Source organism: Galeopterus variegatus, unplaced genomic scaffold, assembly GCF_000696425.1.
Source record: "Galeopterus variegatus unplaced genomic scaffold, G_variegatus-3.0.2 Scaffold171, whole genome shotgun sequence".
NCBI lineage: Eukaryota > Metazoa > Chordata > Mammalia > Dermoptera > Cynocephalidae > Galeopterus > Galeopterus variegatus.
Window position 1 is genome coordinate 855 of NW_007726282.1, and position 13,575 is coordinate 14,429.

General features: G+C 46.0%; 1 long non-coding RNA gene across 1 annotated transcript; it reads right to left on the bottom strand.

Annotated features, from left to right (window-relative positions):
* Positions 1-2,395: 2,395 nt before the first annotated feature.
* LOC103611004 lies at positions 2,396-4,229 on the bottom strand. Its single transcript, XR_552264.1, has 3 exons — positions 4,162-4,229; positions 3,175-3,202; positions 2,396-2,439 (listed from the first exon to the last, which is right to left on the bottom strand). It is a non-coding gene; the product is annotated as an uncharacterized LOC103611004 (long non-coding RNA).
* Positions 4,230-13,575: the final 9,346 nt, after the last annotated feature.

The window sequence follows — 13,575 nt, forward strand, 5'->3', positions numbered from 1 at the left end:
AGTTAGCTCAGTTGGTTAGAGTGTATCCTTATAAGTAAATAAATTAATAAGTAAATTTATAAGCAAATAAATAATAAATTTATAAATACATAAATAAATTTACAAATAAACTTACAAATTGTCATTTACAAATAATTTATAATAATTTTAAAATAAATTAATAAATAAATAAATTTATTTTTTAAATAAATAAGTAAATAGTACAAATGCCAAGACCACCCCAAGATGCAGCTGTGCAGAGGAATCCCATAGACCCAGGGGTTTTTTTTGTTTTTTTGTTTTTTGTTTATTTGTTTGTTTTTTAAAAGATGACCGGTAAGGGGATCTTAACCCTTGACTTGGTGTTGTCAGCACCACGCTCTCCCAAGTGAGTGAACCGGCCATCCCTATATGGGATCCAAACCCATGGCCTTGGTGTTTATCAGCACCGCACTCTCCCGAGTGAGCCACGGGCCAGCCCTAGACCCAGGTTTAAATTGCAGGCTTGACACTGTGACCTGGAAGGGAAGCTATGCCCCTCAACAAGGGGGGTCTTCTTTGAGATCTTCCCCCTAGATGGAAAGGCTCAGTGGGATATTTAAGCTGAAATCTCTGAAACTAAACACAAAAACAAGCTTTTCTTTTTTTTTTGTTTTTGTTTTTTGGCAGCCGGTGGGTACGGGGATCCAGACCTACTAAAAACAAGCTTTCCTTTATAACGGGGCGGGGGGGCAGGGAACGACGACAAAAGCATGCATCAGATTGTCACAAGTCTCCATGAACAACGCAAAAGAGGCCACCAGGTCACCCTGAATCCTCTATCACCATCCTGAGAGGATGGTCTGACTGAGCCCAAAGGCAGCGCTGACCACGACAACAGGTGAGGGAACGACGACAAAAGCATGCATCAGATTGTCACAAGTCTCCATGAACAACGCAAAAGAGGCCACCAGGTCACCCTGAATCCTCTGTCACCATCCTGAGAGGATGGTCTGACTGAGCCCAAAGGCAGCGCTGACCACGACAACAGGTGCCCCTCCAGAAGCCTTCCCATTGCCGTATGAAGGCCTGGGGAAGACTCTGGCTTTGACCCTAAGTGAGGTGGGAGCCATGGAATGTTCTGAGTAGGGAAGGGCCCACCTCTTTTCCCTTTGCCACCTTCAATCCTCTCACCCCCTTGGGATTGTTCAGAGCTAACTCTGGGCTCACTAACAAGTCCGCATTCAGTGATTCTGGGCTTTTTCCTGGCCCCAAAGCTCAGAGACAGCAGGTGTCCGCAGCCTGGTGGTGTTCCCGCCACCCCACCCCGCCCCAGTTAGAACAGTCAGCAGTCAACTGCGACCAAGAAAAGAAACAACTCACCGTGGAGATGGCAAACAGGGTGTTATCAAAGGACATGTCTGAAACGGAGAAAGGAAAACCAGGGTTGGGCACCAGTTTGAACTTCCCTGCTCACGTCTCTCCCTGCCCCCTCCCCCCACAACCCACAGACCCAAAGTCAACAGTGAGGAAGGGGCAGGGGTGCGTCTCCCAGGATCCTCTCCTGCTTCCTTCCAACCCATTCTGCAGGTGAACTGTTCACAGTTACAAATTGAACCATGTCCCTGGATGCCGCAACTCAACTCACGTCTTCCAGAAGGAACATCTGTCTAAACTCCCCCTCCCCAGGCTATTATCCAATCGCTTAGACATCACTTCCTTGGGGACCCCCGCCTGGTCCCAGATAGGTCTGGCCCCGCCATCGGCTGTTACCCCACTGGAGTATGGGCTTGTGGGCAGAGACCACGTCTGTCTGGGTCATCGCGGGATTCTCCCATGTCTTAGCACATAGTAGGCACTCAATAAGTGTGTGAACAGGGAATCGAGCTCTCGGCTGCGGCCCCTGCAAGAGCGCACGGGGCATCACAGACTGGCTGCTTCTCGCCCACTAGTGGAGGCTGGCAGAATGACACGTCCCGCAAGGCAGCGGGCTGCAGTAAACGTGGGGTGCCCGAGACAGACCCGGTCCTCCCCTGGTGGAGTTGGCTGTCCCGCGGGGGCAGCGACTATTAAATACGTAGCACCCAATGATCACCTAATTGTATTTCCACTGAGGGGTAAGAAGAATGAGGGTGCTGGGGGCATGTATGTAGCAAGTGCAGACCAGGAGTCCAGGAAGGCTTCCTGGAGGAGGTGACCTTTAGACTGAGACCGAGAGAGGAAGAGTGCTCTAGGCAGTGGGCGGAGTGAGTGAGAGGTAAGAGGCTGGAGCAAAGAGGGAAGGTGAGAGCCCAGGGGAAGAAGTGGGGAGGGTGTGCTTTGACTCTAAGAAGAAAGAGCTTCTACAGAAGAGGTTCAAGTAGCAAGTCATGAGGCCCAATGGCGTTTTGAGACAGTGGCCTTGCCCGGGTGGGGTCAGGAGTGAGGAGGCACAGACCTGTGGTGGCGAAGTTAATCTGGGCCCAGCAGGATTCTTGCTCTCTGCAAAGGGATTCAGGAAAAAGTGACAACGGGTCAGGGTTGCCCCTTGAGGCAGGAGGCTTGTTCTGGAAAGCCCTGGCTCCAAACCAGACCCAATACTTGGCCTTCCCTCCCCACCCACATCCCCACCCCACCCCTAGCAAGGGCCTGTACAGGGAAAGCAATAATGCCCTCCTTTCTGGAGCTGTCACACCATGCGACAGCTCCTCAGCCAGGCGGATGGACATTCTCTTGCAGGAACTCCACAGCCACGTGAAGCTGGGACTTGATCCCCAGAGAGGCTCTTCAACACCAGGCAGCAGGGTGTCTACCCCTCTCTCAGAGCAGAGAAACTAAGGCAGGGGCCAGCTGGGACATCCTGGCACCCAGGATCAAGGGCCACTGCCTACAGTGCAAGCTGGGCACAGTACTATCCCAAGCGAGCCACAGAAATCCAGTGAAAATGTCTAGAGTGCTTGTGACAATTTTCTGGCAGCCAGTGTAAAGCGATGTGCATAAGCCTCAGCCACTTCCTCCCTGTGGAAGCGCTGAGCCTCAGTCCCCTCATCTGTAAAATGGGTTCCAGGGCTGCTGTAAAGATAAGGTGAGCTCTGGCGTCAGAGTGTCCTACTACAGTGCCCAGCACACAGTAGGTGCTTAATAAATGGCACCTATTCCTATTAAGCAGACCTCCCACCAGGGAAGCGCTTTTCTGTCCCCAAATCACCCTCTGAGAGTCTCCTGCGGTGGTCTCACCTTTTCTTCTGTAATTTTTTTTCTTTAACTGGGAATAAAAAATAAATAAGCCTTTGTTAGATTTTGGTCCTGGTTGCATCTGGCAAGTTTCTAAACCCAAGAAACCAACAGCCCCCGAAGCCCTCAGATTCATAAGCCCCTATCCCGGATCCCCATACCGGCCAGCCCCCCAAACAAACAAACAAACAAAAACCCCAAATAAATGAATATAAGCCCCCACCATACATTTGCAATCTAGCTTTGCCTCTCCCCAGGGCAAATTTGCTACTCCAAACATTTTTTTTTTTCAATTACAGGAGTAATGCGTGTTGGTTAAAAACCTCAGAGTGCAAGCATGTGAAATTGTTTTACTTAAAAAAATACTAATTTCAGTGGTTACCAGGAGCTGGGGGATGGGAAAGGGGAGTGAGTGCTTCAGGGGGGCAGTTTCAGTTTGGGAAGATGATAAAGTTCTGGAGATGATGGTGGTGATGGCTTCACAACCATGTGCATGTTACTTGATGCCACAAAACTGTGCACTTAAAAATGGATAAAGTTAGGGCCGGCCCATGGCTCACTTGGAAGAGTGTGGTGCTGACAACACCAAGTCAAGGGTTAAGATCCCCTTACTGGTCATCTTTAAAAAACAAATGGATAAAGTGGTAAATTTTATGCTATGTATATTATACACGAGGGTACTTCAAAGAGTTTGTGAAAAAATAGAATTAAAAAATAACATGCCACCAAGGTCCAGGGTTCAATCCCTGTACCAGCCTGCCACACACACACACACAAAAAGATAACACGAATCTGTCCATGAACCTTTACCCTTGTATATACCAATCGGCCCACCACCATCATCTCACTTCCGATGGCTTCTTCACTGCTAAGTTTTGGAGTAAGACCTCCCCAAACTGTCTGCTCTTGCACTCTTAAAAGAAAATGGGTGTGAGGATTTGCACATTCCAGAGGTTATAAACTGGCAATGCTGCCTCTGTGAGCTGTTACCTTTTCTGACCACCAGGGTGACAGCCACCAGCCCAGTGAGGAGGAGGAGGGTTCCAACGAGGCTCAGGGACAGCGTCAAGATCCAAGTGGGCACTAGAGGAAAAATGAAAAGACAGAGTGGACAGGATGAGGAGCCTTGGAGGGGGGTAGGGACAGGGTGGGACATCTGTCATTTCTGCAGGTGACCTTTCAGGAGCCAAACCTCTCCCTCTACCCCCAACTATGCAGCTTGGGACTTAGCAAACTTTGTGTCCGGCCAATTAGCATATTCCCTCCCCCTGGCTATTGTGATTGGTTCAGGGATGGGCATGTGGCCAAAGCTGAGCCAACGAAAACTAATTCTGGGACTTTGGCTGGACCACTTGGAAAAGAGGTTTAGGCTTCTGGCTAGCATTGCAGAACTGATAGAGTGTACAGTCACGTGTCACTTAACAATGGGGATGCGTTCTAAGAAATGCATTGTTAAATGGTTTCATTGTTGTGAGAACATCATAGAGTGCACTTACACTCACCTAGATAGTATAGCCTACTACAGACCTAGGCTATAAGTATAACCTATTATAGCTTCTACATAAGCAATGTAGTCCACTACAGTGTTACAACAGTTACCACATCACTAGGCGATAAGAATTTTTCAGCTCCATTATAAGCTTTTCGGACCACTGTCATATATGTGATCCATCACTGACTTAAACACTATTATGTGGCACATAACTGTATATCTGGAGCTTCTGGGCAGGATTTTGCCATCAAGAGGGGAAGAGCCTACCCAAGAATAAATAAATCATAGAAGAAAGTGGAGCTGGGGCCGGCCCGGTGGCACACTGGATAGTGCGCCGCTTGGGAAGTGCGGCGGCGCTCCCGCCCGAGGGTTCGGATCCCACATACAGACCGGTTCCCGCTCACTGGCTGAGCGAGGCGCGGGAGCAACACCGAGGGTTCTGATCCCGTTGCCGTTCCCCGGAGTGGTACGGGGGCAACACTGAGGGTTGCGATCCGTTGCCGGACACGGAAAAAGACAAAAAGACTTTTTTTTTTTTTTTAAAAAGATGACCGGTAAGGGGATCTCAACCCTTGACTTGGTGTTGTCAGCACCACGCTCAGCCAGTGAGCAAACCGGCCATCCCTATATAGGATCCGAACCCGCAGCCTTGGTGTTATCAGCACTGCACTCTACCGAGTGAGCCACAGGCCGGCCCTGGGCCTTACTTTCTATGTGCATTGGGAAGCTAGTGATCGCTACCCCTCTATGATTTTGTGGGCATTGAATGCCTGGTGCATGGTGTGTTTGAGTCACTTTATAGTAATAGCCATGGTTATTATACAGCAGCACAATTATTACTTTAATCTACAGCATTATGTGCCAGACCCTGTTGTAGATGCTGGGGACACAGCAGTGAAGGAGACAAACGAACAGACATGTCTGCCTCGTGGAGCTGACGTTCCCTCAAGGAGTCAAGGAGCGTTGGGTAATTGGAAGACTGTGTTAGTTGAGGTGGCCCCAGAGGGCTTCCCAGAGGAGGTCACATCTGAGCTGAGTGACAAAGGGTGAGGAAGGACCTGTGTAAAGAGCTGGGGGAAAGCATTCCAGCCAGAGAGGAGGACATGGGCAAAGGCCTGGCGGATGGAAGGGACATGGGGGTGTTCAAGGAGTGCTGATAATGACAGGGCAGAGGGGTCCTATCGCTTTTTCCAGGCTGTGGTGAGGAATATGGATTTTGGAGTACAGTTTCCTGTGGGAAGAAGGTTCTCCCAGGAACCAGTCTCTCCCCTAGCTGCCCACAGGCTCCTGAGCAGAGTGTCTGGCCAGGTGAGGACGACACAAGCCTTCCCTTGTGCAGCCTCCACCCCCCACCCGGCCTCACCCCAAGCAAACCCTCCTGTTGCCCCAGCCCTCAAGGTAGGAACCTGCAGAGGCCGAGTGGGGCTGAGTCATGGGGTGTGGGCACGGCTGTCTCTGGTAGGGTGGTATTTCTGATATTCTGGACTTAGGGTTGACGAGGAGCCTAACACAAAAAAGCGATATTCCTGGGGAGTTTCCAAGGCTCTCAGGCAAATCTGTCCCGGCTTGGCTTCCTCCATCACCTGGGAAGGGCAGCCCCGTACAGGTTTCTGCCCCTAGAGCAGCAAGGAGGGCAGGGGGCGGGGGAGCAGGGCGAGGTGTAAGAGGGGGGCATTAGACTCACCAGCTGCAAAGAGCAGGACAGTCCAGGGCATCTCTCCTCCCGCGTTTGGCTGGGAAATCTGGCTGAGGCCAGAGGGGCCCACGGCTCCCCGCCAACTCCTCCTGTGAGGCCAGATCAGGGAAAGGAGAACCAGGGCTAATTCGAGCCGAGTGTTTCCTCACTGGCAGGAAGTTGCATACACACACTCGGGCACTGAAAGGGACTCTCTCCTCTCCCCACCCCTTCCCGAAACAGACACCAGACCCGGGCACCTCTCTGTACCCTGCTGGCTGTGGTTCTGCAGATTGGTGGGAAAAATGGATGAAGTGGTTAGTTTTTTTTTGGTTTCTTGTTTCCTTCACCCTAAGAGAACTCCTGGGCATGAGGAAGGACGAAGACAGCGGGCAGTTTGGGAAACCCACGCCCAAGATGCAAACCACAGCCCCATCAATACCAAAACTGAAATAAAATGTGGGACAGAGGGTGGTAGGGCACGGTGGTTAGGGCTTGGTCTCTGTGACCTCAGTCAAGCCTCAGTTTGATGCTCTGTAGAATGGGGCTAAGAGCAGCAGATGCTAGGTCTAAAGAATTCATGATATGAAATGCAATACCTGGTGGACTGTGAATGCTCCCAACGGGAAGCAAGAGGGAAGAAAAGCCTCAGGAGCCTCACCAGCCAGGTTAAAGGGAACACTAGTTAACAACTGAAGATGATATACTTTTCAGGATAAATTGCCTCCTGTTTATGGCCCAGAAACTTCCAAGGTTTTGTCTTATCAGGAGGTTTGCTTTGGTCTCTCTAAATGTGTCTGTTCAAGCCAAGTGGGTCTACCTGAAGGTTTATACTGAGGAAAGGTGTTGCATGTGGTCATCAAACACCAAAAAAAGGCCATTAGAGTGGACTTCTTTCTTTGGATACATAAAGTTCATTTCAACCTCAGGACCTTTGCACATGCTATTTCCCCTGCCTAGGACAGAATTCTATCAATCCTATCAAATCTCATCTCTCCTTCAGGTTTCAGCTTAAATATCACTTTGGGGAAACCTATCCATACTCCTCTGGACTTAGAAAAATCCTCTTGCTAAACTCTCCCATAATGCCCTGCAATTTTCCTTTATTGCAATTAGCATGCTTGTATTTTCAGGAATTTGGCTATTTCATCTGAGTTTTGGATTTATTGGTATAAAGTTGTTCATATTCCCTATTACAGGTTTAATGTCTGTAGGGTCTGTAGTGATGTCCTTTCTTCCATTCCTAATAATGGTAAATTGTGTTATCTCTTTTTTTTTTGATTAGTCTTTTGAGTGGTCAATCAGTTTTATTAATCTTTTCAAAGTACCAACTTTTGGCTTTGGCATTTTCTCTATTTTCTGTTTCCTACCTATTTGCTTTTCATTCTTTTTTTTTTTTTTTTTTTAAAGATGACCGGTAAGGGGATCTTAACCCTTGACTTGGTGTTGTCAGCACCACACTCACCCAGTGAGTGAACCGGCCACAAAGTACCAACTTTTGGCTTTGGCATTTTCTCTATTTTCTGTTTCCCACCTATTTGCTTTTCATTCTTTTTTTTTTTTTTTTTAAAGATGACCGGTAAGGGGATCTTAACCCTTGACTTGGTGTTGTCAGCACCACACTCACCCAGTGAGTGAACCTGCCATCCCTATATGGGATCCGAACCCGGGGCCTTGGTGTTATCAGCACCGCACTCTCCCGAGTGAGCCACGGGCCGGCCCTGCTTTTCATTCTTACATTTATTATTTTCTTTCTTCTAATTACCTTGTGTTTAATTGGCTTTTCCTAGCTTCTTAAGATGGAAGCTTAGATCATTGACTTTAAACCTTTATCCTCTAATATAAGCATTTAAAGCTATATATTTCCCTCTAAGCACTGCTTTAACTGCATGTCATACATTTTCATGTATTGTACTTTATTAATTTAGAAATATTTTATTTCCCTTGTTTTTTTCTGTGCTGTAGATTATTTGTACTTAATTTCCAAATATTTGAGCTTTTTTGATAGCTTACTGTTAGTCTTTTTTGGCCAGCACAGGGATCTGAACCCTTGACATTGGTTTTACCAAAACCACACTATCCCAAGTGAGCTAATTAGCCAGCCCACTGTTAATCATTTTAATTTAATTCCTTTATGATCAGAGAATACATTTCATGTTATTTCAATCCTTTGAAATTTATTGACACTTTTTTTTTTTTTTTAAGATGACCGGTAAGGGGATCTTAACCCTTGACCTGGTGTTGTCAGCACCACACTCACCCAGTGAGCCAACCGGCCATCCCTATATAGTGATCTGAACCCATAGCCTTGGTATTATCAGCACCACAGTCTCCCGAGTGAGCCTCAGGCCGGCCCTATTGACACTTTTTTAATGGTTCAGCATATCTTGATCCACATGTGCACTAGAAATGAACATTGTGTAGTTGTTCGGTATTCTGTATATATCATTAGATTAGGTCAAGGTGGTTCACAGAACATTCTTGAACTTACTGAATTGTTCCTTCATGATTTCTTTAAAAAGCTCTCAATTAGCACACAGTGAACTACAAATATTTCTTGATCGTCTGACCTGTAAGCCAAAAAATATCCATTCAGGTAAGTTTTGTAGCTTTATGCTAGGTATGTAGGAGACAGAGTTATGAGCGATCCCTTGCCTATTTACTCCACCGCTTACTGAGTATTTCCAAGGGCCCAGAATTGTGCTGGGTGTCAGGGACGCCATAGTGAATGAAACAGTTCCTGCCTCAAGGAGCTCAGAGTTCAGTGATAGAGTCAGACAAGTAAACAATGAGCATCCAGTTGGTGAAATGCTATGTTAGAGGCAATAACCAAAAGGGGCTCTTAACCCAACTTCAGCAGATTCAAGGAAGGCTTCTGGGAGGAGGTGATATCTGACTCCAGAGGCCTGAGGAGAAGGAAGAGAGGAGGGAAGGGAATTTTACATAGAGGGAGTAATAAGTGTAAAGGGACTTGGATATATGTAAATATTTCATGGGGGATGGGGGGAAAAGGGAGAAAGATTAATTTAAAAAAAAAAAGCAGAGATAAAGATTTTTTTAAAAAACACAACTTCATTGGGGAGAGTTTAATATGGTGCAGGAATCAACAATCTGGAATTCTGAATTCACTAAACCCTCTGCTCAGAAAAATAGCCATACATATCTGTATTGGCCAAGTACCAATCCACAGATGATACCCTCATGAGCAGACATGGGTAGGGTGAAGGGAAATTAACAGGGATGGTGCCACACTCTGGGGACAGGGAGTGACGTTGCTGAGGAGGAAGCAGTTATGGGAGTTAGCTGGAAAGAGCTGTGGTTGCAGGCTTTGGTAGAGAGATGCAGGCCAACAAGGCAGGGGCCAGGGGATGTAAACCTAGATCTCCTTCTCCTCCAGCCCTCAGATCTTCCACCTGGACCAAACCCAACCGGAAGCAAGAAGAAAAGGCAGCTGGGTTGACCTAGTGTGTGGAGATCATCCTCCCAGGGCACAGAGGAGTGCAGGAAAGGGTGAGATCACGTCTGGTGGTGCAAACAACGACTACCCAGTGTATACTCTCAGAATCTTTGGGTTATAATTTTAGGGGGTCGCTGACCTCCAGAAGCTAGTCTACAAACTTCTCATGGTTTAAAAACCCCAGGCCAAAATTCTAGGTCAACACTCCAAAGGGAAGAGGGGACCTGACACGACGTGGCCTTTGATGACTGCTCCCATCTCTTTTCTGGCTCCTTCTGTCACCCCCATTCTCCCCTGGTCTCCCTTCTGCCCCCTGAGCCCTCTGAGTGCACTGTTTTCTCTGCTTGGCTTCTCTTTCTTCTACTTTGATTCGCAGCATAAATGCCACTTCCTCATGGAAGCCTTCCCTGGCTCCACTCAGGCTAAATCAGCCACCCCATGACCACCTACCACTTTGCATTTACTTCTGAGCACCAGTGACTACCTGAAATAATCTTAATGCTAAACTTGCTTGTGTATTGTCTGGCTCCTACACTAGGTTATCAGCTCCATGATGACATGAACAGTGTCACATGCTCAGTAAATACATGTTGAATAATTGGAGAAAGAAAGAGTTTTTGTTTACTTGAGGGACATGTATCACCCATTTGGACCCCAGAGGTCAGCAAGAATGGCAGAGTAGGGAGATCCAAGGGCTGGTTCCGCCACGGAAATATCAAAAACAAACAAACAACGACAACAACAAAAAAATTAGGCAAAATCTGTCAGAATCAACTTTATCCGAACTCTGGAAAACAAACATTTATGCCAACCAAGTGAATGTTTAACAAGAAAAAGGCAACTTGAACATGACAGGAAAGCTTTGTGTTTTTGTTTTTCACCTGCCTTTGTCCCATCTTCTTCCCCAGCATAGCAGAGACCTTGAAGCCAGCAGCCTATGCTCCCAGTATGGGGTTCTGGTTCCTGAAGGAGCAGAGCAGCCCCTATTCTCAAAATACTGTGTTTCTCAGTTTGAACATATCTGGGGGCTACAGAAGCACTGTTCAAGGTGTTGGTTTTATTTAACTCGGAATGCATTCCTTGAAAACATTTGCAGGCAAAGGAAGAACTCAGAGCTGCCCAGGGTAAAAGATTACAAAGGAGGAAAACAGTGGACATACCAAGAGCCTGGGCGGAAAAGCTGAGGTGAAATTTTCTTTGGGTAATAAAGGCTTTCAAAAGCACCCATATAAGCTAAGGAATTTAGGAAGCAACATGCATGCCCAGGGAAGAACGCATGCTCAGAAAAGACTTGAGAAGACCCTGAGCTTTCACCTTTGGCTGATCTCCAGGCTCAGCACAAGCAGGAAGTGAAGGCTAAGGCAGAGTTGTAGGTGCCCTGGCTAAGCATTGGAGCACTCCAGCATAGATCTGCAAAGACTGGTAGATGTTTTTTATTGTTTCTTTTTCTTTCTTTCTTACTTTCCATAATATATAAAGAACTGTTAGGGGGCTGGCTGGTTAGCTCAGCTGGTTAGAGTGCAGTATTATAACACAAAGGTCAAAGTAGATCTGCAAAGACTGGTAGATGTTTTTTATTGTTTCTTTTTCTTTCTTTCTTACTTTCCATAATATATAAAGAACTATTAGGGGGCTGGCTGGTTAGCTCAGCTGGTTAGAGTGCAGTATTATAACACAAAGGTCAAAGGTTCAGATCCCTGTACTGGCCAGCTGCCAAAAAAAAAGAAAAGAAAAAGAAAAAACTCCCCCAAATTTTTACAACCCAACAAGAAGAAGACAAACAACCCAATTTTAAAATGGGCAAAAGACTTGAACAGACATTTCTCCAAAGAAGATGTATAAATGGCCAACAAGCACATAAAAAGATGCTCAACATCATTATTCACTAGGGAAATACAAATCAAAACCTTAATGAGGTACCACTTCACAGCCACTAGGATGACTAGAATAAAAGTAAAGTAAAATAGAAAATAACAAGTGTTGGTAAGAATGTGGAAAAATTAGAACACTCATATATGGTTGGTGGTAATGGAAAATAGCATAAGCATTGTGGAAAACACTTTGGTAGTTCCTCAAAAGGTTAAACACAGAACTACCATATGACCCAGCAAGTCCACTCCTAAGTGTATATATACCCAAAATAACTGAAAGCAGATACTCAAACAAATACAAATAAACACACGTTCCTAGCAGCATGTTTCACAATAGCCAAAAGGTAAAAACAACCGAAATGTCCATCAACAATGAATGTATAAATAAAATGTGATATATACATACAATGGAATACTACTCAGCCATGAAAAGGGATACAGTATTGATATACCATCCATGGAAGAACTTCAGAAACATGCTCAGTGAAAGAAACTAGACACCAAAGGTAACATATTGTACTAGGGTACTTCCAAAAGTTCATGGGAACATAGAACTAAAAGATAATACAAATCTTTCCATGAACTTTTGGAAGTACCTTTGCATGATTTCATTCAGATGAAATATCCAGAGTAGGTAAATCCACAGAGGGAGACAGAAGATTAGTGGTTGCCAGAAGCTGTGGTGAGGGGGAATGAGGAATAACCGCTTGATGGGTACAGAAATTCTTCCTGGGCTGATGAAAATGTTTTGGAACAAGATAGAAGTGGTGGTTGCACAACATTGTGAATGCATTAAGCGCCACTGAATCGTTCACTTTAAAATAGTTAATTTTACGTAATGTGAATTTTACTGCATTAAAAAAAAAAAAAGGGAATCATCCATTCTCTACTGCTGCTTCAAAATGTCCAAGCACTAAGTCTACATGATAGAAAAACTTGGGGTGAACCCATAATTCCCAACGCTCCCCCTCTCATCTCTTTCCGCCATCTTTCCATGCTGCCGAACGGTGCACATCAGTGTCCTGGCTGATGGTCTTAAAAGCACCAACAATGCCAAAAAGAGAGGTTTTTACAGGCCATGCTCCAAAGTCACCATCCGGTCCTAACTCTGATGACGACGCATTGTTATGTTGGCGAATCGGAAATCACTGATGAACACAGAGCTGGGAAAATTGTTGTGAACCTCAGAAGTTAAACAAGCGTGGAGTGATCAGCCCCAGATGTGATGTACAACTCAAAGATCTAGAAAAATGGCAGAATAATCTGCGCCTATCCCATCAGTTCGGTTACATTGTACTGACAACCTTAAAGGGCATCAAGGACCACGAAGAAGCAAGACGAAAACATACGGAAGGGAAAATCCTGGGATTCTTTTTTTCCTAGGAATATAATACATACATACAAATAAAATGCCTCGATGGAAAAAGGAAAAAAGAAAAACTTGGAGTGAAAAAGAAACCGACGTTATAAAGTGCGGCTTCTTCCCCAAGTTCTCCAAATGCAGTAAAGGCTGACAACCCCCAGTGTGTTTGAAGAGTAACTGTGACTACCTGCCAGTCTCTCCAGGGCCTGTCTTTGAAGACTAAAGACTTCGTCTAAACATTTTTTATGTTATATGGAATCAGCAAGTAGAGTGCACTTGTGCAATGATTTCTTCGCTTATGTGTCTGCTTCCTGGAGGGAGGTCAGCCCAGATGCAAGTCAGACTAAGGAGAGGTCAAGGGACAGGCTGCCCAATGGTGGGCAATAAACCAGGACCCAAGTAACAGGTTATCATTTACTGAGGGCCACTGCTGTGCCAAGCAGTGGGGTAAGCACTCGACCAGCAGTATCTCACTTAATCCTCACAGCAGCACAACGGAGTAGGATTATTACCATGCCCATTTTGCAGATGAGGAAACTGAGGCTC